The sequence below is a fragment of the Lepus europaeus genome, chromosome 9 (genome assembly GCF_033115175.1).
Source record: "Lepus europaeus isolate LE1 chromosome 9, mLepTim1.pri, whole genome shotgun sequence".
NCBI classification, from domain to species: domain Eukaryota; kingdom Metazoa; phylum Chordata; class Mammalia; order Lagomorpha; family Leporidae; genus Lepus; species Lepus europaeus.
The window spans coordinates 83,869,239-83,894,284 of record NC_084835.1 but is presented as its reverse complement, the minus strand read 5'-3'; the positions used below and the strand labels follow the sequence as shown (position 1 = coordinate 83,894,284).

The 25,046-nt window shown below is 44.4% G+C and overlaps 1 protein-coding gene and 1 pseudogene across 2 annotated transcripts in view; one reads left to right on the top strand and one right to left on the bottom strand.

Moving 5' to 3' along the window:
• GALNT1 (polypeptide N-acetylgalactosaminyltransferase 1) overlaps positions 1–10,597 on the bottom strand; it is a 131,609-nt gene extending 121,012 nt beyond the window's left edge. Inside the window, exon 1 of one of the 2 annotated variants that reach the window (XM_062201557.1) lies at positions 10,577–10,597. The gene's annotated coding sequence lies outside the window, so the exon portion shown is untranslated. Of the gene's footprint in view, positions 1–4,677; positions 4,734–10,576 lie in introns of those variants that run through there. The other variant, XM_062201558.1, reaches the window with a different exon arrangement.
• Positions 10,598–16,341: 5,744 nt separating this feature from the next.
• On the top strand, positions 16,342–17,157 carry LOC133766351 (small ribosomal subunit protein uS17m-like; annotated as a pseudogene).
• The last annotated feature ends 7,889 nt before the right edge of the window (positions 17,158–25,046 follow it).

The following is a 25,046-nucleotide window of genomic DNA, read 5'->3' as shown; positions in this document are numbered from 1 at the left end:
CCAGCTGGAGAAGATAGTTCATGGGTACAAAGGTACAGCTGGAAAGAAGGAATATAATTCTAATGTTCTGCAGCATAGCAGGATAACTATGATCAACAATTATTAATTGTAGATTTCAAAACAGCTAGCAGAGGGGACTTTGTTTGTTCCCAAAACACAATTATAAATGAGGGGATGATTTGCCAAATTACCTTGATCTGATCATTATACACCATATACGTGGTCTGAAATGTCACACTACAATTTCAAGATGCAATGACTTTGAACAGCCCTTGTCTTGACTGTTGAGGAACAGTTTATTTTTTATTTTTTCGTACAAGTTGTTGAACTCTTTACTTAGTACAGAGTTTGGTCTTCTGTGCATAAAGTTAATCCAAATGGATCTTAGTGGAGAATGGAACTGGGAATGGGAGAGAGAGGAGGAAGAGGAGTGGGAGTGTGGGTAGGAGGGCAGGTATGGTGGGAAGAATCACTATATTCCTAAAATTGTACTTATGAAATTCATGAAGTTTGTATGCCTTAAATAAAAGGTTTCTTTGGGGAAAAAAAATGTTACACTGTACCTCATAAGTATGCGTTAACTACTATGTGTTAATTAAAAATAGTTTTTTAAAAAAATCAAAGTAGGGGCAGGGGCTTGGTTTAGCATTCAAGATGCCACCTGGGGTGCTTGCATTCCATGGGAATACCTGGGGTTTGAATCTCAGCTCTGCTCCCAATTCCAACTTCTAGACAATACACCCTGTGAGGCAGCAGGTGATGGCTCAAGTAGTTGAGTCCCTGCCACCCCACAGGGGAGCTCTGAAATGAGTTCCTGGCTCCCAACTTTGGCCTGGCCCAGCTCTGGCAGTTGTGGACATTTAGGGAGCAAACCAGTGGATGGGAGAAATTTCTCTCTCTTCTTTTCAATAAATACAAGAAAAAATTTAAAATTATTTTTCTTTTTTTATTTTTGACAGGCAGAGTGGACAGTGAGAGAGACAGAGAGAAAGGTCTTCCTTTGCTTGCTGTTGGTTCACCCTCCAATGGCCGCCGCAGTGTAACTGATCCGAAGGCAGGAGCCAGGTGCTTCTCCTGGTCTCCCATGGGGTGCAGGGCCCAAGAACCTGGGCCATCCTCCACTGCACTCCCGGGCCACAACAGAGAGCTGGCCTGGAAGAGGGGCAACCGGGACAGAATCCAGCACCCCAACCGGGACTAGAACCTGGTGTGCCGGCGCCGCTAGGCAGAGAATTAGCCTGTTGAGCCACGGTGCCGGCCCCTTTAAAATTAATTTTTAAAAAAGATTTATTTATTTGAAAGGCAGAGTTACAGGGAGAGGAACAGATAGAGAGGTCTTCCATCCTCTGGTTCACGCCACAACAGCCAGGGCTAAGCCAGGCTGCAGGCTGAAGTCAGGAATAAGGAGCTTCTTCCAGGTCTCCCACATGGATACAGGGGCCCAAGCACTTGGGCCATCTTCCACTGTTTTCCCAGGCATATTAGCAGGAAGCTAGATGGGAAGTGGAGCAGCTAGGTCTCCAACCAACCCCCGTATAGAATGCTATAACTGCTATACCACAATGCTGGCCCATAAATTTAACTTTCAAAAAAACAGCTAAAATAGAAAAATAAATAAAATCCAGAATCTAATAGCCTAATATAAAAATGTCCAGGCTTCCATAAATAGTATCATTCAGCATACCAAAAGCCAGAATGAGCTCAAACTGGAAAAAAAAGACATCAGCAGATGTCAACTCCCAGATGACAAGATACATTAGAATTACAACTTTAAAGCGGCTGTAACAGAAATGCTTCAGCAAGTACAAGCATGCTTGAAACAAATTAAAAATACATAAATACAAAGCCTCAGAAAACAAGCAGAAGATATAAAGAACTGAATGGGAAGTTTAGAGCTGAAAAACACCAAAAGTAAAAGCTTAGTGGGTAGACTACAGCACAATAAAAGGAAATGAACTGGAAGACAAATGAATATACAGTACCCAACAAAGAAAAACAGACTAAAAAATAAAAGGATAAACCCTCAGAAACTCGTGGACTATTGAAAGGAGATCTAACATTCAAGTCATAAGTCTTGAAAGGAGAGGAAAAAGAGAGTATTGAAAAAGTACTCAAAGAAATAATGGTGAAAACGCCCCAAATTGACAAGAGAAGTAAACCTACACATTCAGTAAGCTGAATAAACCTCAAATAAGATAAATCCAAAGAAATCCACACAAAGATGTATCATGAAACTTGAAAACTACAGAAAAAAAAAATCCTAAGAACAATGAGAAAATGACACCTTAACTACAAAAAGGACAAATTATCTCAATGACAATGGATTTCAAATTTGAAACAATGGAGACTAGAAAAAGGGGCTGTAATATTTCACAAGTGCTGAAAGAACAGACTATCCACACAAAGTCCTTTACTCAGAGAAAACATCCTTCAGAGATGAAGAAAAAACTAAGACATTCTCACATGAACAAAAAACTAGAAGAATCTGTCATTAGAAGACATATCCTAAAAAAAAAGGCAAAGAAAAGTTCCAGAAACATTAGGGAATTGATAAAAGAAGAAATCTTCAGCTATCAAGAAAAAACACAGTAAAAAATATGAGCAAATACAACAGGCTTTGGGTAAAAACAGTAGTATTTCCTTCTCCCTTTGAGTTTTCCAATTTATGTTAGACTGTGGAAGCACTTATAAAACTGCCTGATGTGATTCTAAATTTACGTAGATGAAAATTCACAATTATAAACAGGGGGATGCAAAAGAAAGTAATGTTTCTATTCTTCACTGGAAATAACACCAACAGACAATAAATTATGTACCTATAACATAACATCTGGAGCAATCAACATAAAGAAAAAACAACTACACAAAGAAATATGATAAAAAACAATACAGATAAATCAAAGTGAAACTGTTTAAAATATTCAAGTAAACTATATGAAGTCAGAGAAAGAAAAAAAATATAGAGGGAACAAAACAGGAAATAAAAGTAAGATGGCAGACTTAAGCCTTAATAAAATGATAACCATACCAAGTGTCAATGGTCTAAATACACTACTTGATAAAACAGAGACTGGCCAAATGGATTAAAAGTAAGACTCAGTTATGAGCTGTTTACAAGAAATTTACTGGAGCTGGCACTATGGCACAGCAGGTTAAAGCCCCAGCCTGCAGTGCCAGCATCCCATATAGATGCCAGTTCCAGTCCTGGCTACTCCACTTTCAATCCAGCTCTGCGATGGCCTGGGAAAACAGTAGAAGACAGGCCAGCGCCGTGGCTCACTAGGCTAATCCTCTGCCTGCGGCGCCAGCACCTCAGGTTCTAGTCCCGGTTGGGGCACCGGATTCTGTCCTGGTTGCTCCTCTTCAGTCCAGCTCTCTGCTGTGGCCTGGGAGGACAGCGGAGGACAGCCCAAGTACTTGAGTCCCTGAACCCACGTGGGAGACTGGGAGGAAGCACCCGGCTCCTGGCTTCCGATCGACGCAGCGACGGCTGTGGCGGCCATTAGGGGAGTGAACCAACGGAAAAAAGACCTTTCTCTCTCTCTCTCTCACTGTCTATAACTCTCTCTCACTAACTCTGCCTGGCAAAAAAAAAAAAAAAACAAACCAGTAGAAGACGGCCCAAATGCTTGGACCCCAGCACCACTGTGAGAGACCCAAAGGAAGCTCCTGGCTCCTGGCTTCGGATCTGCCCAACTCCAGCTGTTGTGGCCATTTGGGGAGTGAACCAGTGGACAGGAAGACCTCTCTCTCTGTAACTCTGCTTTTCAAATAAACAAATAAATATTTTTAAAAAATAAATAAATTTACTTTTAGCTATATAGGCAGGTTGAAAATAAAAAGATACGGGCTGGCATTATGATGCAGCAGGTTAAGCTACCACCTGACAAACTGGCCGATTGGGAAGTGGACCAGCAAATGAAAGAGCTCTCTTCCCACTACCCTGCCCCCATTAACTCTGCCTTTCAAATAAATAAATCTTTAAAAAATAAAAGTTAAAAAGGATAGAAAAAAATGTATCACACAATCAAAGGAAAGCAGTAATGGTTACATTAATATTAGATAAAGTATAACTCAGAGCAAGGAAAATTATTAGAAACAGAGAAGGACATTATATAATGATAGAAAAGCCAACACACCATGAAGAAAATACACAAATCTAACTGCATGCACTAGAGAGCTGCAAAAACAACCGAAAATCTGAAAGTACAAACAAATCCACAATTATATATAATAAATGTAATTATTTATATTATATAATTTATATATTTATATAATTTATAATAAATATAATTATAATTGGAAACCTCAACACTCTTCTCTCAAAAACTGGCAGAACAGATGGAAAATAAGCAGACACAGAAGTCAACATCACCATCAACTTAGAAAATAACTCCTTCCAATACCAGCACACAAACTACATACACAAACTATATACCAATACAAACCAAATTTTGGGTCATAAAACAAATCTCAACTTAAAAACTAAAATCAATGTGGAAATCAAAAACAAAAACAGATGGGGCCGATACTGTGGCACCGTGGGCTAAGCCACTGCCTGTAATACCAGCATCTCAGTAGTCCTAGTCCCAGTTACTCCACTTCTGATTCAGCTCCCAAACATGGGCCTGGAAAAGCAGTAGAAAATGGCCCAAGTGTTTGTCCCCTGTAACTCACGTGGGAGACTAGGATGAATTTCCGGGCTCTTGGCTTTGGCGTGGCCCAGCCCTGGCCATTGCAGTCATTTGAGGAGTAAACCAGCAGATAGAAGATCTCTCACTCTGTGTCTCTCCCATTCTCTCTCTGTAACTCTACCTTTCAAGTAAATAAAAAAAGTTTAAAAAAATAGGATTAAAATAAAATACTTAATAAAAAACTGAAATCATACAGAGTGTATCTCCAACCACAATGGAATCAAATTAGAAACCAAACAAAAGGTAACAGGAAAGTCTCCAAACACTTGGAATCTAGACAGAATCTTCACAAGTATCCATGGACCAAAGAGGAAGTCTCATACTACACTGAATAAAACTTTAAAACACAGAATGTCAAGTGCTCGGGCCCCTGACCCACGTGGGAAACCCGGAGGAAGTTCCTGGTTCTTGGCTTCGGATCGGCCCAGTCCCTGTCTTTTGGGCCATTTGGGGAGTGAACCAGCAGATGAAGCATTTTTCTCTTTCACTTTCTCTCTATCGCTACATACCTTTCAGAATGGCTAAAACAAAAAACAGTGTCAACGGCAGATGTGGCAAGCATGCCTAGAAAATGATCAATCACACACTACTGGTGGGAATGTAAACTGGTACAGCCACTGTAGAAAACAGCTTGACAGTTTCTTTAAAAATGAAACATGCAACTACCACACAGAAAACTGTTCATGAATGCTTACAGCAGCTTTATTTTTAATAACCCCAAATTGGAAACAGCCAGATGTCCAATGAATGAATGGCTGAAATAATCATAAAAGTACATCCATACTATGAACTACCACTCAGCAATAAAAAGGAAGCAGCTACTGATACATGTAACAACCGGGATGAATCTTCAGAGAATATGCTGAGTGGAACAGCCAATTCCAAAAGGTACCTGCTGTCTGATTCCATTTATAAAACATTCTTGAAATGACAAAATTATAGAAATGGGCAACGAGATTAGTGTTAGTGTTTACCAGGGTTTTTAAGGAGGAGAAAGAGAGAGGGAAGTAGGTTGAGATATAAAAGACCAACATAAGGAAACTCTGTAGAGATGAAAATGTCCTATATCTTGACTGTCCCCTATCACAGTTGTGATATTATTCTATAGTTCTATAGGAACAACAGGTGCGTGGGATCTTTCTGAATTATTTCATATAACTACAAATGCTTCTATGATTACCTCACAATAAAAAGGGTTTAATTAAAAGAGAAAAAAAACTGCACTTCTATTCACTATTCTAAGGATAACCACCCAAATGTGAACACTTCAGAATGGATGTCCCATCAACCCTCACTTTATGTTGGACTAAGTGAGGTACACAGATATAAATGTAAAGTATCAACTCTACCCTTAGACACCATACATTCAAGTAGAGTGACAAGCACAGGCATAAATCAAAAAAGAACACCTTCATAAAGGAGATGGGATACGAGTAAATCTCTGAATAAGTGGTAATATTTAAACAAGTTCAAGTGGAGGGGGAGCTGTCTTAGAAAAAAGAACTCAGGGCCGGCGCCGTGGCGCAGTAGGTTAATTCTCCGCCTGCAGCGCCGGCTTCCCATATGGGCGCTGGTTCTAGTCTTGACTGATCCTCTTCCAATCCAGCTCTCTTCTGTGGCCTGGGAAAGCAGATGACCCAAATGCTTGGGCCCCTGCACCTGCGTGGGAGACCCGGAAGAAGCTCCTGGCTTCGGATCAGTGCAGCTCCAGCCGTTGCGGCCATTTGGGGAGTGAACCATCGGATGGAAGACCTTTCTCTGTCTCTCCCTCTCACTGTCTGAAACTCTACTTCTCAAATAAATAATAAAAATAAAATCTTTAAAAAAAAAAAAAAAGGAACTCAAATACAGAGCCAGAAATATGCATGCTGCCTATGGAGAAAGAGCAGTGTGTGTGTGTGTGTGTGTGTGTGTGGTGAAGTAAGAGGAAGACAGGGCAAGTAGTGTGGAGGTAATTACTGGAAGGTCTCCAAAAGCCAAGGACAGGGGCAGGAGGATAGTGCAGCAGTCGCTGTTTGGGATGACCACACATCCCATATTGGAGTGCCTGGTTCAAGTCCCAGCTACTCCACTTCCAATCCAAATTCCTGCTAATGTGCATTCTGGAAGGCCAAAGGTGACAGCTAAAGTACATGCGTCCTGGCCAGTCACATAGGAGCCCTGGACTCAGTGCCTGGCTTCTGCTTTGCCCGGCATTTGGGGAGTGAACCAGCAGATAGAAGATCTCTCTCCATCTCAGTCTCTGCCTCTCAAATAAAATGAAAATAAACTTTAAAAAAAAATTTCAAGCCACAGGCAGGAGTTAGAATGTTAACTTACTCAGAGTTTTCCTTACCAGCTCAGTCAACCTAAAGCAGCATCCATCCTCCAACACTCTCTCCAGCATTCTTTTATTTAATAGCACTCATCACGAGCTGTAATTATGTACATACTAATCTGCATGCTTATTTGCTTAATACTATCCATTCCCCAATTATCTTGAGTCTCTAGCACTGGGTCTGGCACACCATAACCAGTCAATAAATATTCACTGAATAAATGAACAAACACTCATAATTCTCTTCTACGCATCTGCCCCACTCCTTCCATCATGTCATTCTCCTCACCACAGTCACCCTGAACTATTGCCTTTTATCTATTCTCTCTCATTTCCTTCTCGATCTCAGTCCAGCTCTTAATTCATCATAAAAACTCCATTTATTTTAAAATGGTAGTTCACAACTGTAATGTTGTAACACTCTTGAATCTCAACCAATCAGGAACTGTATCCAAGAATTCTGTTACTGAAACAAAGTACTAAAGTTGCACTGTTGTTATATAAGAGATATATGCATTATATAAACAAATAAGAGGGAGCTGAAATGGGGTTATCCCTGTTGTGCCCTTACTTTCTTGAGTTTAAGAGCCTTTTCCCAGAACTAGAAAACATATGTACGGAAAGCTGGCCACCAAAGAACACCAGGACAGTACTCCTCCTCCAGGCTACCAAGTCATGGAAAACAAGGAAAGACAGAAATTATCAGCCACCAAAGACTAAGATGGTAAGATGTCCTAGGGGTTGGCACTATGGCATAGTAGGCTAAACCCCCCCTACCCCCCCCACCCCACCTGCAGTGCAGGCATTCCATATGGGCACTGAGTCCTGGCTGCTTTTCTTCCAATCCAGCTCTCTGCTATGGCCTGGGGAAACAGCAGAAGATGACCTAAGGGCTTGGGCCCCTGCACTCACATGGAAGACCTGGAAGAAGCTTCTGGCTCCTGGCTTCGGATTGGCCTTGTTCCCTCCTTTGTGGTCATTTGGGGGAGTGAACCAGTGGATGGAAGACCTTTCTTTCTGTCTCTCCCTATGTCTATAACTGTTAGTAAAATGGCACAGTCCTGACACTATCCTAGGCTCTAGCCCTCACCGCTACTGATGGAAGCCAAGTACCCACAAGGCCCAACCACCCGTGTCAACCCCACCCCCATCCTAATGGGATTTGGAGCTCCTACTTTCCTGCCCGGCCCCGGGCAGTTTTAAAAGGACCTGTTCCTGAACACGAAGCTCTCTTTCTCTCCATCTCCTGATCTCTCTCTCTCTCTGCCTGTCTCTCTATCTCTCACACTCTTCTCCCTCTTCACCCCTTCCCTCTGGTCTGTCAGGTTCCCCCCAATAAACCCTTTCCCTTACTCAGGTGATTGGTGTGGTTTGTGGCGGCCTTATAATAACTCAACCTCTCAAGTAAATAATAAATCTTTTTTTTTTTTTAAAGATGCCTAACTACAATGTGGTACCTTGGATTGGATCCTAGGAACAGAAAGAGAATATTAATGGAAAAAAAAGCTATAAAATCCAAACAAAGTCTGTAATTTAAATTTTAAAAATTGTAAAAGGCGAAAGATTTATACGACTTAAAGAAAAACCAGAGTATAAATTTTAAAAACTGTATCAGAGGGATCAACACACGTATAAGATTCAAATGTCTTAATATTTTATATTATTAAAAAGAGAAGTATGGCATGGAAGTGAGCCAGAAGCCAAACTCCAGCCAAGGTGAGGCTTCCATGAAAAGGCTACAGAAAGATCTCTCTTCATTCAGACTTGGGCCCCATGCTCTCACCTGATGCCATGAGAACTACCTCCCTTGTGATTCCTTGGAATTAACAAATTGTGACTATCCTAGTTTTCTCCTTCGTTCACTCAACAAGCATTTATTAAGTGCCTAATGCTTTCCAGACACATAAAGTCTCCAGGGATACATAGCTGGAAAAGGAAGCCACAATCTCTGGTCTCATAAAGTTTAAATTCCATGGAGGAAGCCAGGCATTTAACAAGTATTTGCATAACTGTAGAGTGCTCCCAAGAGTCCTGCAGCCTGCTGCTTAAAAGAAGTTCCAAACCAACCATCATTACATTCAGTTATCACATCTGAATAAACGTGTCTCCATTTTAAAGTGCACACAAACAACAAGGAATCTGGTCATAGTAGTAGTAATTCAGTTGGTGCAGGGTGGGGCCTGAGATTCTGAAGTTCTTCCAGACGCCCAGGTGATGAGGATACTGCTGGTCCATGAACCACACCTGGAACAGCAAGGTTCTGATGAAACATCCTCAAACTATCATGTGACATGCAAACTCCATTAAGGCAAAGATATTTTGTCTCTCTCCTGCATCACAGTACACCCAGGACTTACAATTGTGCCTTATTGACAGAGAGCATTCAAAGGTTATCTAACGGATAAATGGACGTATGGCACAGACCACCTCTGTTCAACTGTAACCACTCAACGTATTTGGCTGCTGAACACTTAGAAGTGTGGCTGGTGTGACTGAAGAGTTGATTTTTTAAAATTTAATTTAAATAGCCACATGTGGTTTGCGGTTACCACACTGGTCAGTCCTGGGGTAGACACAGATGTGAGGTAAAGGGCACTAGACTAACAAGGTCCACGACGGAATCCCAATTGGGCCGCTTAGCCTGTGATCTGGAAAGTTAGAACTCCTCAGGGCAACTTCTTCATCTGTGAAATGAGGACCAGACCTCCTAGCTCCCAGGGTTTGGACAGGATTATATAGCAGTGAGCTACACAGAAGGTATGATTAAGGTGACATTCTCTGCCCGCCAGCAACAGTTCACAATCACAAAAGCTACTCTATTGCCCACACTTGCAAAAAAAAAAAAAAATCGAGTTTGGTTTAAGGGTTGGTTGCTCAGTGAGAATTAGGCCAAGGTCATAAACTGGAGGGGAAGGGGACATGACCCTCACTTAGAAAAGTAGCCAGGTGAGACAGGCAATGACGATGCAAATGATCACAATTTGAATATTTAAGTAGGAGTCTAGGGTGAAGAAATGCTATTTTCATTCATTCATTCTTCCAGGTAGGGCTGCCACAGGATCTCAAGTCCGCTACTTCCCAGCCACACACATTTGCTCACTGGGGCCGGGTCCCCGTCGTGGGCAGCGCCCGGGAAGCCCCCTGCCTCGGCAGCCGGCGAGTCCTCCCCTCCCCCGGCGCGCCGACCGCCGAGGGTCGGGCTGGCACCGCGGCTCCAAGTACCACACACGGCCGAACCAAGAAGCCATATTTAGCGATATTTTTGTCAATAAAACAAACTTCCGTCTTCTAAAGAAAAAACGGTTCCAACTCAATGTCAAACTAGGACGGAAACTCGCTGCTCGCCGCCGCTGCCAACCACAGACGCCGCGTGTTCGGCGGCCCCGGAGTCCCCGACCCGGACCCCGCGCCCAGCGCGCTCGCGCCCCGGCCCCCGGCAGCGCCGGCCACAAAGGGACCGGGGACGCGGACGCGGTCGGGCCTCCTTCGCCGCCGCCTCCGCCTCCTCCTCCGGCCCCGCGCAAGCCGCGGCTCCGGGACGGCCCGGGCGCAGGCGGACACTCACCTCGCTTCGCGCGCGGCTGCGGCGGCGGCGGCGGCAGCGGCGGCGGCGAGCGCTCCTCGGGGCCGGCCCGGGCGGTCGCGGCGCGGTCCCGCGGGCCGCAGCGCGGGCGCTACTCTCGGGCCGCCGTCCGCCGCGCCGCCTCCTCGGCCACTGCCGGCGGCTCCCCCGGCGGGCGGGCGGGCCCGCCGCGGGCCCCGCCTCCGCCGCGCCCGCTCCCGCCTCCGCGCCCGGCCTCGCGGGCTCGGCGCGCTAGTCTGGGCCGCCCGGCATGCCGCCGCCGCCGCTAGCTCTGGGCTGCCTCAGCGCGGCGTGCCGGGGCCACAGGGCCGCCCCGCAGGCCGCTCCGGCGCGGTCCACACCGCGCGCCGCGTGCTCGGCGCGGCGGCCCGTGCGGCTGCGCGGGGGAGGCTGCTCGGGCACGGCGGGGGCGCCGCGCGCTCACCCGGATGCGCCGGCCCCCTCCCCAGCGGCGAGCCCACCTCGGGGCCGCCGCGCTGCCCTCCGGGCCTGGGAGGTTCTGGCGTGTCGGCGTGGCTGCCGCCCGCAGCCCGACCCTCAGGTGGCCGGGTCTGCGTGGGGTTCGTCCCGGCCGAGCGGTCTCTCTCCCCGCCCCCCCACCCCCACCCCTACCCCTACCCCTTGAACCTGCGTACGGACAAAAGATGCTGCCGCAGCAAGTAAAAATAAAACTCGGGCCGTTTCACGTCCCGCAGGTCACGGGCTGGGAGGAAACAGAGGTGCCCTCACCGCTCCACGGAGGGTTGCAGCCGGAGGGCTGTCGGCGGATCCGCGTCCGGCCCTGCGGACCCGGGGTGGGCGGTGGGAGGGGAGGCCACAGCCGGGCCTCGGGGGACTGGAATCGCCGGGATCCCTGCAGAACGGGGGCTGCTTCGGAAAGTGTCCTCGGCGCTGCACCCCGAGGGGTGCCTGCCACGGCGCCCCCTTTGGGAAGCACTCCTCCTTAGTACCAATTCCAGTACCCAGCCGTGGCCCGCCCTGAAGACCAAACGCTGCTGCTTCGCTCGCTCCGGGCACAGCCAACCGTGGTTTTAGTAATTGGATTTCTACTTGTTAAGAGATCTGTATCTTAGGCCTTGCCAACCAATAACTGAAATGCTAAGAGATTTCTATTATTTAAATGGACCCATTGAAAAGTTTTAAATAAATGGTCATGTAACCAAAAAAAAAAAAAATTTGCAAAATTTTAATAGGAGATTTTCTGGAATTTCACTATTCTATTTTGTGTTTATCTACATCTTCCAAGTAGTATTCTAAAATGAAAGTTAAAAGGCAAAATTTTTTTTAAAGAGTGCTTGTTTTTTGAAACACAGTCTGTTATGACTAGCCTGGTAATGTTCCACAAGAAAAATTCTCTTTGAAATAAAGATGTGATTTTTCAGAAAGCCTGTGTCCAAAAATATACTTGGGAGGAAAGATTTGCAAATCACATCTAATGAAGGACTGGAATCCAGGAATATATGTGTATAAAGAATTCCTACTACTGAATGAGAAGACTAATAATCCAATAAAAATGAGGAAAAGGACATTTTACCGAAGAACTTATTTAAATGATCAATATTTACATAAAAAGATATTCAACATTAGTCACTAGGGAAATGCAAATTAAAAACAACCATGGGAAAGCTCTTCACGCCCACTGCAAGGGCTGTGTTAAAAAAGACAATAAGCGTTGGTGAAGAGATGAGAAATTGGAGCCCTCACCCACTGTGACAATGTAAAATGGTGAAGCCACTTCAGGAAATTTGCCAGGTTCTTTAAAAACTATACACAAAAGTCCCATATGACCCAACAATTGCACATCTAGATATAGACCCAAGAGAGTTGAAATTACATTCACAAAACAACTTGCACATACATTTCATAAGAGTCACAAAGTGGAAACAATCCAAATGTCCAGGAACTGCGGAGTAGATAAACAAAATGTGTATTTATGCAGTAGACTACTATTCATTAAAAAGGAGCAAAGTCCTTGTAGATGGTCCAACAGAGAGGAACCTCACAAGCAGAAGGCTGAAGCGGGCACTGCTCTGCTGACATCCCATGTGAGTGCTGGTTCCACTCCCAACTGCTCTTCTGATCCAGCTCCCTGTTAATGTGCCTGGGAAAGCAATGGAAGATGGCTCAAGTGCTTGGGCCCCTGCCATCCACATGGGAGGCTCCTGTGGCCATTTGAGGAGTGAACTAGCAGATGGAAGTACCCCTGCCCTGTATGTGTGTGTCCCTCTCTGTAGCTGCCTGTCAAATAAATAAATAAATCTCAAATACTTGTAAGCTAAGGGAAGAAGCCAGTTTCCAAAGAGCATGAATTGTATGATTCCGTTTATATTAAATGTCTGGAAAAAGGCAACTCTATACAGACTATCAGTTACAGAGCCAGGGTAGGAGTGGGGGCATGACTGAAGGGGCCCAAGAGATCTGTTTCTAGCATTAGCAATGTGCTAACATTGGACTGTGGTAGTGGTTTCACAACTCCTGGTGCACTAAAAATAATGTAATTCTGCGCTTGAAACAAGTTTAATTTTATAGCATGTATAAAAAACAAAAACAATTTTTAAAAAAACATATCTGTGTACCATTAAGTAACCCAGAATAGTAGTACATTTTTTAGCTGATTGCCACAATTCCTTCCAATTGAAAACAACAAAAACCCCTTGAGGCATCTGGAAAATTGTCTGCTGTTTGCATTCTACACTAATGAAATGCACTTTTATAGCCCGGTTGTATAACCAGGTAGGAATACTCTTCAACACCCCCTATCTACCCACTCCTATTCATTCAAAAATCGGCCTTCACTTTACCTGGTAAAAGAACAGGAAATGGGGGGGGAAGAGGCTAAGCATATTTGAGAGCAGGAAGAAACTGGAGGCCCTGGGACAGGGTCGAGACCTGCCAAGCAGGAAGGGGTGAAAAGGCACAGGTCGGGGAGTCCAGGATGAAGACCTCGCTCGGCTTTCCCAGCGCTGCTCCTGTTCCCCTTTCCCTCTCACCTGAAGACTTGCGGGTTCCTGCAGTTACACAGATGCACGCCTCAGGGCGGAGTGGTGCCTTTGGGCGGGCTAATGTTGCAGAAGACTTTCCATGATTTCAGGGCTAGTTCAAGGATTTTCCGGGCGTTCTATGATTTTACTGTAGGCAGAATTAACCCCCGCAGGACCCGTTCCTGGGGACAGGGTGAAATTGATCCCACAGGAAGTAGCCTATCTGTGGTGACACCCTCACCACCACCAACCCCCAGAGGGGCTGCTCCTTTCAGGAAATCAACTCTGTGTTGTTTCTGTAAGGCTCTCTTTAAAATGAATGATACTAATAGTCTTTCAACTTGTGAATAAGGCCTCCTTGTTTCCAATTTGCTAGAAAGCAAGGGGAGAGTACCTAGGATGGATTCCATTGTAATGGAGAGTTGGAGAAATTGCCTGAGGCAGACTGAACTGCCCAAGGCTAGAAGCCACTGGTTGCCTAGAACCCCGTCAGGAGCTGGGGGAGGGGAAGAAAGGAGGAGTGTTGGATACAGGAGGGCTGAACAAAGATGAGCCCACCCGGGAGTCAGGTGGCACGAAGTATGTGAAGTCATGCAGAACACGCAGACGCTATCTGTTTCTGACTTTTTTCTTCTTTATTTTTGCTTTTGCCAAACCAAGTCCTGCCATGTACTACAGCGTCACGTACATGGGTGTGCTTTTTCCCATTGCTCCTCTGTGCACAGCACCTCACCACGGTCAGTGTCCTTATGTTGCTCTGAGGCCCAGGAATAAAAGAGGGCAAACTAGATGGAGGTGGAAACCTGGACCTAGTATCCTTTGTGTGGAGATGGTGGGAGGTCAGGCAGTGAGGGTGTGTCAGCGCAGTGAGGGCAGGCCTGAGCTGGGGCAGGTAGAACCAGTGAGGAGGCGGTCAGAGCTTGCCTCTGCTGTTGAGAGGGTTCAATTTTAGGCATTATGGGAGGTGGAGAAGTAACTGACTTAATAGATGTAGTACCATGCCAAATGGCTATATCCAAACGTCCCAAATTCTAGTTCCTGTCCAGCACTGCTGTGGTCAGTGAGGACTCTACAGGGAACCATGAACCCATGCTGAAGGGGAATCCATAGTGGCACAGGGCTCCTCAGTGGTAAAGACAGTTTATGGGCATGGGGCAGATCATAGGCAACCTAGTCTCTTATGTGTGCATTTCAATGGCCAACGCAAATCACTTGGCCATTTCCAGCTGCCAAGGAGTTGAGAATGGTACCCATCCCAGCATGTCCCCAGAAAGCTGGGAATATTTAGATTATTGCATTAATGACCATCAAGTATCAAGTATCAAGTATTGAAGTATCAAGATTGAAGGATAACTTTTTTTACCTTGTTACTTTTAAGTTATCAAAGATTCACAGGAAGTCTTAAAAACCGGACTGAAAAGTCCTTCATTGAGTTTTTCCCAGCCGTTGTATCTTACATAACTGTAGTACAAAAGCAAAAACAGAAAACTGACACAGTACAATGTGTCTGTATAGTTCTGTGCCATTTTGTCACACCAGAATCCAGATACAGGACTATTCCGTCACCACGAGGATCTCCCTGAAATCAGCCCTTTACAGTCACACCCACTCTTCCCACCTCCACCGTCTCTAGTGGCAACCACTAACCTGTTCTCCACCTCTATGGATTTTGTCATTCCAAGAATGTTACAGAAGAGGAATCATGTTTATGATATGATCTTTTAAGATTGATTTTTTAAACTCAATCGTATAGTTGGGTCATGTTTTTACCTGTTTTGTGCAAGCCACTCTGTTAACTGGACAGGGATAGCACCCCACTTGTTCTTCTTTGACACCTCCCCAAGCAGGGGATGAAAGGGTCTTGAACCACAAGGTGAGAGTTTGAGCTGTCTATTCATCCTTTACCAACTGGGATAGGGTGAGGCCTCTTTTTTCTGGGGCATTTGGCTGGAATAGGGCAGTTATTATCTACATTTTTGTTTGTTTGTTTGTTTGTTTTACAGGTAGAGATATAGACAGTGAGAGAAAGAGACAGAGAGAAAGGTCTTCCTTCCGTTAGTTCACCCCGCAAATGGCCGCCACGGCTGGCGCTGCACTGATCCAAAGCTAGGAGCCAGGTGCTTCCTCCTGGTCTCCCATGCGGGTGCAGGGCCCAAGGACCTGGGCCCTCCTGGGCCACAGCAGAGAGCTGGACTGGAAGAGAAGCGACCGGGACAGAATCTGGCAACCATATGTGATGCTGGATTAACCAAGTGAGCCATGGCGCTGGCCCTACATGTTTTCAGCTTTGCTAGGTTGCCCCTTTCCTAGTCCTTTGGTCAGAAAGAGTGTTGTTTTTAAATCTGCTTCTGTGGTGTTCCTGGGTTGTGCAGTTCTCCGGCACTTGGTCCAGGGCATATGAGACAAGAGGAAAAGCCAGAGAACTGGATACTCTGCCATTCTTCAGATCCACAGATCTGCAGCTAATTGCCTTCTCTCTCCACTCATCCATCTTCTGTGTATTTCGTATCCACTGCCTGGAGTTTTTAGCTGTTCTTAGTAGGAAGCATATTTTACTCACTGTTCCACCTTGGTCTGAAACCAAAAGTTGAGAATAAATATTTAAAGCATAAATTAGAGCAGACTGCAGATTATTCCTATAAAAATGTCACTCCCAGTTTGTTGTGTTCCAGTTGGCTTTCTCGAGTCAGAGAGGAAAGGAAAGATTTGCTGCTAGTCTACTGGGAATTACACACACACAAAGGTTGGACATTCCTCTGGGCTATAATGTGTACCATAGCAGAAAAACTGCTAGAAACATCTAGGTCAAGGATCCAGTTGGAATCTGAAGTCAGACGGTGGAGAGAAGTGGAAAAGGTGAGACAGCCAGCAAGAGGAGCAAGCCTGAAGACAATGCTCTTTGGACACACAGTCAACAAAGGTAAAGCTGGTGGTAGGCAGAAATCAACCTAAGAGACTGAAAATGTTCAAAAGTAGACAAGCTTTTCAAGTTTATTTCTTTTAAGAAAAGCAGGAGTCAAGAAAGAAGGAAAACCTTAAGTCAGTTAAAAAATCACCCAGGATTCTAGAAGGTAGTCTCAGGAGGCAGTAGATTTGGGTAGGTATTTTAAAAAGGAAATCAAATGGGGGTTGCAAGGTGTAGCTAGAAGTAACCACAGCCACATAATTTCAGTAGCTGTTTCATCTGTCTGAAACAAATGGATTGTGGGGAAGAGGTTGGGGGCAGCAAAGCAAAAAACTTTAAGTGAGAGTGACCAGGCTTGTTTTCAGTCTCCATTTCTTAAAATAGTTTAGTAAGCAGAAAAAAAAAAAAAAAAAAAAAAAAAAAAATCCCTGCTTTGCTCACAATGCCCTTCAGCAGTGCACAGCTGGGGATATTGTACTTTCCAAAGCTTCACCTGTTCCACTAGCAAAGCCTGTACAACATGAATTGACAGAGATCATTGTCGAAGTTGGGAAAGTCCTCAGTCCAGTGACAGGAAAACCCCTTGCCGGAACCTCCCGTCTGGAGAGCCCTGGTGTTTGGAAGTTGCCCGCCCAACCAGAATTCTGGAGGAACCCAGTATCTCTTCAGCGCAGTGAGGGAGGGTTGGAAGAAGCAATGGGAGAGGAGAGAAAGATTTACACGTTTGCTTTATGACAAAAAGAAACTTTTCTAAGTTTCTTCACAAGTTGTGCCCAATTTTCTTGTGGTATTTGTGAAATAGCTAAAAATAAGTAGAGGGCTTGTTATAATTTTTCATAAGCGTTTATGATCATGTTTCATAGTTTCCGTGAACGCCCCTCCATGTTACATTATGTGTACCTAGAAATTCTGCTGCTGTTTTGTAAACTCATTATTTTAGAAGGTATATCGGTTTTTAAAAATTTTTCATATAAAGGAATCTTGAATTTATGTTAGAAATTTTATTTTGGGAGGAGAAAACCTTTTGATGCAAAAAGATAAGGTCACAATGAAGTGAATATTGATATATTCAAAATAAGTTTTAATTTTTTTTTCTGGGCCACTGCTGTGGCTCAGCGGGTTAACTCCCTGGCCTGAAGCACCAGCATCCCATATGGGCGCCAGTTTAAGTCCTGGCTTCTCCACTTTTGATCTAGCTCTCTGCTATGGCCTGGGAAAGCAGTAGAAGATGGCCCAAGTCCTTGGGCCCCTGCACCCACATGGGAGACCCAGAAGAATCTCCTGGCTCCTGGCTTCAGATCGGTGCAGCTCCGGCCATTGCGGACAACTGGGGAGTGAACCAGTGGATGGAAGACCTCTCTCTCTCCCTCTTTCTCCTTCTCTCTCTCTCTCTCTCTGTGTGTGTATGTAACTTTCAAATAAATAAATAAATCTTTTAAAAGAAAGTTTTTCTCTCATTTCACAGATTCCAAAGGGAAAGAACACATTTGAGGTCAGATGTTTTCAGATTAAGCTGTATTAATAAGAATGTTGACATGTAGAAAAAAAACTTGTTAATTTTGGAGGGAATAAAAGAAAATCAAGAACTTCAGATGATAAGAAATGTAAGAGGTGATGGATCCTTGGTTCACAAAAGATGTGTAAGATGACCACGATTTCAACCACAAGTGCGTATCACTTAGATGGCGTTTAGGAAGACTCAGTGAAGTAACCCATGTCAAGTTGCACAGGAAGGGGGAGATCTGCAGATCATTCCCAGTTGGGAATAGATTTCAGAGGATTTAGAAAAAACTTTTTTTTTTTTTTTTTTGGCCCCTTCCTTCACTGTTGTGCAAAGCACCCAAAGCCTATCAGTATAACCTATACATTTCTACCACAAGAGTGAGTCTTTACTATTTTTTAGAAATTTAGGTCCAAGGGGTATAATAAAAGCTATGTTGTGACAGGACAGGCATTTGGCATAAATGCTCCTATCTCATATTGCAGTGCCAGGGTCCAGTACCTTCCTTCACTCCTAACTCCAGCTTCCTGCTAATACAGACTCTGGGAAGCAGTAGTGATGGCTCAAATAGTTGGGTTTCTGCTGCCCACATGGGAGACCTCGATCGAATTCCCAGTTCCCGGCTTTGTGCAGGCCCAGTCCCAGCCATTGAAGGTATATAGGAAGAAAAGAATGGATGGGAGCGGCCGGCTCCGTGCCTCAATAGGCTAATCCTCTACCTTGGGGCACCGGCACACCAGGTTCTAGTCCCAGACGGGGCGCCGGATTCTATCGCGGTTGCCCCTCTTCCAGGCCAGCTCTCTGCCTTGGCCTGGGAGTGCAGTGGAGGATGGCCCAAGTGCTTGGGCCCTGCACCCCATGGGAGACCAGGAGAAGCATCTGGCTCCTGCCTTCGGATCAGCGCGATGCGCCGGCCACAGCGGCCATTGGAGGGTGAACCAACGGCAAAAGGAAGACCTTTCTCTCTCTTTCTCTCTCTCTCTCTTTCTCTCTCACTGTCCACTCTGCCTGTGACTCTGTGTGTGTGTGCGTGTCTGCCTCTCAAATAAATAAATATAGTTTTTAAAAACTTGGGGCTGGTGCTGTGGCACAGCAGGTAAAGCTGCCACCTGGCAGTGCCAACATCCAATATGGGCTCCAGTTCAAGTCCTGGCTGCTCCACTTCTGTCTGATCCAGCTCTCTGCTATGGCCTGGGAAAGCAGTGGAAGCTGGCCCAAGTCCTGGGGCCCCTGCACCCACGTGGGAGACCAGGAAGAAGCTCCTGGCTCCTGGCTTCAGGAGCACAGCTCCGGCCATTGTGGACAACTGGGGAGTGAACCTGCAGATGGAGAACCTCTCTCTCTACCTCTCTCTCTCTCTCTCTTTCTCTCTCTGCCTCTCCTTTTCTCTCTGTGAAACTCTGACTTTCAAATAAATAAATAAATTCCTGGGCCCCTGCACCCATGTGGGAGACCTGAAAGAAGCTCCTGGCTTCGGATTGGCTCAGCTCTGGCCATTGCGACTATTTGGGGAGTGAACCTCTCTTTCTCTCTCTCTCGCTCTGCCTTTCAAACATATCAATAAATCATTTAAAAAAAAAAAAACTATACAACTTAATAATACCACACCATGTGCTACACCACTTCCCCAAATGGCTCTTTTAGGTAGTTTCTACCAGCTCTGAGGACACTGTTTTCAACACATAACCCGTCCTACTATGTTGGTCTTCCTAAAACACCTACTGTGTGAAACCAGCCCGGGCTCACACTTGTTCGCCAAGCATTGCAAGCCTAGTCCTCTACCAACTATCCTAAGCCTCTTGCTAGAGCTCATCTATAAGGATTCTCTGCTCCAGCCATACCACCCCCCTCACTCTTTCCCCTTCTCCACATTTGTTAATGCTTTTTGTTTCTTCCTTGCTTGTTTTCCTAAGCTTACTTCAGTCCCTAAGAGTTCCATGCCAGTGCAATCCCAGTGCATCCCTGTCTCCCCCTTCCCAAAGTTCCCTGGTTGTATTAGCTGTAGTTCTTCTACTGGCTTACTTTATTCCTTTATATTAAGTGCTTACTTGATCATTTAACTTTAGATAGTATCTCTCATTATAAAAAATAAGAATATATACACCCTTACATTTTATACCCCTTCTATCTACATTTTTAGACCTTTTCTTCCCTGTCTCACAGTTCTTACATCATGAAGGTTTATAGCATTTCCATTATGTTTTAGAACTAAAATTAATTATTCTGTGCCTTGTGTATAAGTTGATTTTAAAAGACTAAAAGCCAAAAAAGGGCACTTCCAATACTGTAATTGTGTACATACTATTTTCTGCAGAACCGAGAAACATACTTGCATTATAGAGGAGGAAATACAACGCTTCTCAATACATGTATCTACAATGTATTTCAAAAACCAAAATTAAATGGTTTAGTATCCATTATATAGTCTGTATGCTATTCAGGATCATGGGATCATGGTCCATTTAATTTTCTTTGTATAGACTGATTTTTTGTAGTTTCCTATTTTTCAGGAAGCTTGTGCTGTATTACTATTTTCTTTTTTTTTTTTTTAATTAAACTTTTATTTAATGAATATAAATTTCCAAAGTATAGCTTATGGGTTACAATGGCTTCCCCCCTCCCATAACTTCCCTCCCGCCCGCTACCCTCCCCCTTCCCGCTCCCTTTCCCCTTCCATTCATGTAAAGATTCATTTTCAATTCTCTTTGTATACAGAAGATCAGTTTAGTATATATTAGGTAAAGATTTCAACTTTTTGCCCATATAGCAACATCAAGTGAAAAAACTACCATTGGATTACTAATTATAGCATTAAATAGCAATGTACAGCACATTAAAGACAGAGATCCTACAGAATTTTTTTTTTCAAATTAATTAATTTTCTATGCCATTTCCATTTTAACACTGGCCGCAAATGGTGGAGTTAGAAACGTGCCAGGGGATTCAAACACAATTCCATCAAGATGGCATGTACCAATGCCATCGCACTAGTCCAAGTGACCAATTTCAGCTCACAATTGATAGCTCTGATAGGTCTAAGACTCAAAGAGATCACACAAACAAGACAAGTATCTGCTAATACTAACTGATAGAATCAAAAAGGGAGAGAAAGATCCAACATGGGAAGTGGGATACACAGCAGACTCATAGGATGGCAGATGTCCTAAACAACACTCTGGCCTCAGAATCAGCCCTCAAGGCATTCAGATCTGGCTGAAGAGCCCATGAGAGTATAGCAGGCATGGAAAGCCAAGATATCATGGAAAAAAAAAAAAAGACCTAAATGAATGATCTCTGTGAGTGAGATCCCAGTGGAAAGAACGGGGCCATCAAAGAAGGAGGTACCCTTCTCCGAAGGGAGGAGAGAACCTCCACCTTGACTATGACCCTATCGGAATAAGATCAAAGTCAGCGAACTCTAAAGGCCTCCATAGCCCTGGCAACCCATGACTAGAGCCTAGGGAGATTACTGACGCCATGAACAGGAGCGTCAAATTGTTAATAAAGATTTTTTTTTTCAATTTTTTTTTTAAACTTTTATTTAATGAATATAAATTTCCAGTGTACAGCTTATGGATTACAGTGGCTTTCCCCTCCCATAACTTCCCTCCCACCCGCAACCCTCCCCTCTCCCGTTCCCTCTCCCCTTCCATTTGCATCAAGATTCATTTTCAATTCTCTTTATATACAGAAGATCAATTTAGTATAAAGGTTTCAACAGTTTGCACCCACATAGACACACAAAGTGAAACATACTGTTTGAGTACTAGTTATAGCATCAAATCAAAATGTACAGCACATTAAGGACAGAGATCCCACATGAGGAGCAAGTGCACAGTGGCTCCTGTTGTTGACCCAACAAATTGACACTCTAGTTTATGGCACCAGTAACCACCCTAGGCTGTCGTCATGAGTTGCCAAGGCTATGGAAGCCTTCCAAGTTCGCCGACTCCGATCATATTTAGACAAGGCCATAAAAGACAGAGTGAGAATAGTAACCAATGATCCTAAGAGTGGCATTAACCAGGTTTGAACAATTATACAGCATTAAGTGGGGAAGAGGACCATCAGTACACACAGGTTGGGAGTAGAGCCATTGGAGGTAGAGTAGAGGTTATGATTACAAAGGAATGAGGCCCAAGTACGCTAGACAGGGTCTAGAACAAAGGACAGAGTCTTTATTAGAGGAGCTAAGAAAGGTGCTGTCTAAGCTACAAGTAATTTTTCTGATTGAGAGGCAAATAGAATCTGATAGAAGGGGCTTGATAATAATCTGTTGGGCTTTAGGCCTTGTAAATGTATTACTATTTTCTTATAGACAGGAGATGCAATCACTTCCACTCTATCATTAGGTTCATACAGCCTCTTAATTCACCCTTATTTGCTGAAGTGAATCTGTTTTCTTACGAATACAATTGTCTCTAAGTCTTCCTACTGTGTGCTTAATCTGAACTGGTTGTCTTCATTCATACCTGCTACCCAGCCTACAGCCTAGGCAGGGGTGGGGGTGTCTTTTCATTGCTCTTCTGAGTGTGACCATTATTTCATGGATTCTATACCTTCATCTTTTTTTTCTGCTTAAGATTTATTTGTTCTATTTGAGAGGCAGAGTGATAGCAAGAGAAGGAGAGAGACACAGAAAGAGAGCTTCCTTCCACTGGTTCAACTCCCCAGATTGTTGCAACAGCCATGGTTGGTCCAGGCTGAGGCAAGAGCCCAGAGCCCAGAACTCCATCCAATCTCCCACATGCGTGGCTGGGGCCCTGGTACTTGGGTCATCATCTGCTGCTTTCCCAGATGCCTTAGCAGGGAGCTGGATCAGAAGCAGATCAGTCAGGACTCCAACCCGCACTCTGATAGGGCATGCAAGTGGTGGCTTAACCCACTGCACCACAATGCCAGCCCTGCCTTTCGCTTTTTTATCTCCATTTTCCTTTTGTTGGCTCATCTGCTCATGTGATTTTTTTTCCTCCAGAAATGCAATTAAATGTTGAGTTGATTAAATCCGATTTACAGACTGATAAGTTGGAAACACAGAAATCTACGTCCCAGGTCACTTCCACTTTGAAGGCGTTGCTCCATTGTGTTTCCGCATAAAGCTGGACAATCTGAAAACCAATGATTTGTCTCCGTCTGCAAATGAGATGTTTTTGCTCTCAGAAAGCCTTAAATAGTTTTCTCTTTAACTTAGTGTACAGAAGTTTCATAGGGATATGTGAGTTCACAATGGTTTCTTTTTAAAAAGCAATTATTGGGGCCAGTGCTGTGGGAGATTGGCTAAAGCAGCTGCCTGAGCCACCTGCGGTGCTGGCATTCCCATGTGGGCACCAGTTCAAGTCCTGGCTGCTCCACTTCTGATCCAACTCTGCTATGGCCTGGAAAGGCAGTAGAAGATGGCCCAAGTCCCTAGGCCTGTGAAGCTGTGTGGAAGAACCAGAGGAGGCTCCTGGCTCCTGGCTTTGGATTGGACCAGCTCCAGCTATTGCAGCGATTTTGGGAGTGAACCAGCAGATGGAAGATCTCTTTCTGCCTCTCTGTGACTTTGCCTTTCAAATAAATAAATAAAACTTTTTTTTTTTTTTTTTACAGGCAGAGTGGACAGTAGAGAGAGACAGAGAGAAAGGTCTTCCTTTTTGCCGTTGGTTCACCCTCCAATGGCCGCCACGGCCGGCGCACCACGCTGTTCCGATGACAGGAGCCAGGTGCTTCTCCTGGTCTCCCATGGGGTGCAGGGCCCAAGGGCTTGGGCCATCCTCCACTGCACTCCCTGGCCACAGCAGAGAGCTGGCCTGGAAGAGGGGCAACCGGGACAGGATCAGTGCCCCGACCGGGACTAGAACCCGGTGTGCCGGCACCGCAAGGCAGAGGATTAGCCTATTGAGCTGCGGCGCTGGCCAATAAATAAAACTTTTTAAAAATTAAAATAAAAGCAGTTATTTGACCTATATATATATATTAAAATATTTTATTTATTTATTTGAGAGGTAGAGTTACAGTGAGAGGGAGAGACAGAGAGAAAAGTCTTCCTTCCGATGGTTCACTCCTCAAATGGCTGCAACGGCCAGAGCTGCGCCGATCCAAAGCTAGGAGCCAGGAGCTGCTTCTGGTTCTCCCATGCAGGTGCAGGGGCCCAAGGACTTGGGCCATTTTCTACTGCTTTCCCAGGCCACAGCAGAGAGCTGGATTGGAAGAGGAGCAACCGGGACTAGAACCGGAGCCCATATGAGATGTTGTCGCCTCAGGCAGAGGATTAACCTACTGCACTACAGCGCTGCTCCCCCACCCCCATATATATTTTTAACATCTATTACATGGTCAGCAGTGTTAAAGACATGTGAGGAATATATAAGAGGAACACAATTATTTCTCAGAGTTTCAATCTATATGACATTTACAGTCTAGGTAAAGAATGAATTATTATGTGATTTTTATATAATGAATTCTTAAGCCAGATTGAGCTCAGCCATTTTCTTTGCATCTGACAAGATTCTGTATAGTAGAGGATATTTATTTTTGCACCTCTGGTAAAAATATTAAATTCTGTAACTTTTTGAAGACAGAACAAAGTTAGCCAGTTTCTGCTCTGTTATCTTCTTTTGCTAAAATCTACATTTACTTTTTCTACCAATCCTTCTCTATTATTGTCATCTAAAAGTAATTTTAAAATAAAATTTTCAAATTATATTACAACAGACCATTCACTCGGTAAAAGACTACAGGAGCTGAAATTAATTATTCTTGTCTCCTCCTTCCAGTAACTGGATCTATGATAAGCTTCTTGCTGTCTTGGTTTATCTTCTGGATTCTGTTGCTAAATTCTCCTTTGAAATCATAGAAATTGCATCCACTAACCATGATCATTTTTGTCTTTTCTTTGTGCTACACTCTTCGGTGTGGTCTAAGGCCACCATAGTGGAAAAACAGCATGATCTCCTTCAAAATAAATGACAACAAATGAGATGTGATTGGAAATACAACCTCAAGAGGATCTCCCAAAAAATAAACACATGAGGATACCACCTCCAAAATCTTTATAATCTCCATGTGTCTAGTAAAAGAAAACAA